Source organism: Triticum dicoccoides, chromosome 1B (genome assembly GCF_002162155.2).
Source record: "Triticum dicoccoides isolate Atlit2015 ecotype Zavitan chromosome 1B, WEW_v2.0, whole genome shotgun sequence".
Lineage (NCBI taxonomy): Eukaryota > Viridiplantae > Streptophyta > Magnoliopsida > Poales > Poaceae > Triticum > Triticum dicoccoides.
Window position 1 is genome coordinate 176,409,628 of NC_041381.1, and position 2,662 is coordinate 176,412,289.

A 2,662-nucleotide genomic window follows, 5' to 3' on the forward strand; every position below is an offset into this window, starting at 1 on the left:
TTGGCAGCTACTGGCTAGAGCTAGTATTATGTTATCATGTTTTCCAAACAGATTATAGGAACCTCAAATATATGACGTTTTGCAAATGGAGATTATAAGGAACACCGACATTCGGCAAGTTCACGGGTTACTACATTGTATATATGAGACTGAAAACATCAGTTTCGGAGAGATGAACTAGATAATAAAATTAGAAGATGAACTTGTAATAGTTTCACGAGGTTTGGTTGGACACTGTAAGTACACTTTCTACCTAACATCGTTCAAAACACAGAGTAATCTACTTGCAGAACAGTATGAGAACTTACAATTTTTTTGTATATCATCATCATTTTTCATAAATAACTTTGCTTGATATGTCACCTTGGTTCAAATTAATGGAGGTTTGGGCTCTCTGATTTACTGGTTGTTGGTTGACTACTCTTTTCAATCAGATTTCTTGCGTCAAACTGGAGATAAACCTTTTCCATTAACAAAGGAATCTTGCCAGACTAAAGAAATCGTCAAATACCACCCGCTAACAAGAAAAGGAACAACATCTGAAGTTTTAAACACAAACAAGGAAAAGGGGTAGCATTTCAGTTTCTCAAAATGTTCAAGAACAGAGTACTGAACATTAGGTTTGACATCTGCATCGTCTTTCAACACAACCTACACATTCCAAACTGTAAGAAACTGAAAAGCACTTACATGGATGATTAATCCTCGTAAGCAAAGGAGTTTTAATATCGGAATCTATCTTAGATGTTGCAAGTCAAAATTAATAGCACTAACATGGATGATTAATCCTCGGTCACCTCAGGTGAGGCCAGAAGCGGTCACCGGGTTAGAAAAGCATGGGGCATCATCGTTGTTTTGTCCCTAAGCAACAAAAAAGTGCGACAACAAAGTTGGCATAGGTACATTTATCTAGTTTGGCACTTAGAAATAGTGTTTACAATAGTACGACAATGTGAACTGCAGATTTAAGGTGCCATGGCCTATGGCCTAAATTTAAAATAATAGCACCATGGTCTAATAATCTTGTGGTGCTGAAGACAGTTGTTTCGCAATTCATACCCAACACGCCAGAGTATTCATATCCAACATGCAAAAGTAAGAACGAACGGCCATTTTAGTTACATAGATACAGAGGATCCATTAGCGATTCCAAATAGGCTGCCAAGCAAAATGGCACCCCCACCGTAGAGCACACAAACAAATGAAGGAAGACGCTTACATGCCATTCCAATTTTCAAATAAACTAATTGAAAATCAATAAAGGAATACCATGCCTGCCGACCAGTGGCGCATATCATAATAGAAAGAGGGCATGGTGTTGTACTGGTATACCTTAAATCAATGAAGCAATGAATTGAAGCTAACCCTAAATCAAAGGTTGGGGATTGGAAAATGGTACCTCAAATTAGGCTGAGCCGAGTGCCTGAGTGAAGACCGGGCGGTTGTGTACTGCAAACCGATGATGATGGGTGTAAACGTCTTTGCTTGAGCTAAATCTGAAGAGGTAAATAACGAAGGAGGAAGCAGAGCAGCATACCCGGTGTGTCGAGGCCACTGCAGAGACCAAGACGAAGGTTGTGGCGGTGAAATCCAAGAGAGTGCCTCGGAGTTCTCAGCCTCAACACCAGTGTTCTCCCTCCAAAACAATCAATCTGGAGAGATCTGCCGGGAGAATCAGAGAGATGATTTAGTACTTATACAAACACGGAGTTGCCGATGCTGCATTTACTAGTGTAGATGTTTGTGTGGATCAATTGGTTGTGTACTGCAAACTGATGCTAGGTGTATATGTCTGTGCTTGAGCTAAATCTTAGGAGGCACTGTAAATAACAAGAGAGGAAACAGAGCATACCTGGTGTTGCCGACGCCACGGCGGCGACCAAGATAAAGGCTGTGGGGGGTGAAATCCAAGACGGTGAACACAGCCTCAACACCAGCGTTCTATCTCCAAAATGACCAATCTTGAGAGATCTGCCGGCCGAATCAGAGAGATAATTTGCAAGTCACAAACTAGGAAAGATCCACCAGCAAGAAGAGCAGACTAAGAAAGAGTAATTACCAGGAGGAAGGGATGCTGGCTGCGTGAGATTTAGGAAGGAAGCGCGGTGGAGAAAGGATTGGAGATAAAGCCGGGCGGGGTGCGGCCACGGGCGGTGGCGCGGCCACGGGCGGTGGCGCAGCCACGGGCGGTGGTGCGGCTGGCGCCGAGCGCCGGGCAGGCCGAGGGCGCGACGGAGACGAGGACGATGGGGCGGCGGCGTCGGGGCGGCAGGGCAGCGGCATCGGGGCGGCGTCGAGGCGGCGGGGCAGCGGCGTCGGGGAAGGGGATCGAGGGCGAGGGCGAGGGAGAGAGAGGGGATAGCTAGGTGGGCCATAAGTACATCCACACTAATGGCGCACCTCTCCCTAGTGCGCCATTAGTAAAAAAAAATTCTGCTTGAGCCAACAGGTTATATTCCACCTGACCTGATCCACATCAAGCTCCCTCTACTAGCTCGACTGGTCAGCAGCCAGTTCTCACACCAGGAGATCTTGGGTTCGATTCCCAGGCTCCACAAATTTTCTTTTTCATTTAAAATGTTGTTTGATACTTATTTGTGTTTAAATATGTTCAAACTTGTTTAAATCATAACAGTAATATTTTTTTTATAAGACAGTAATA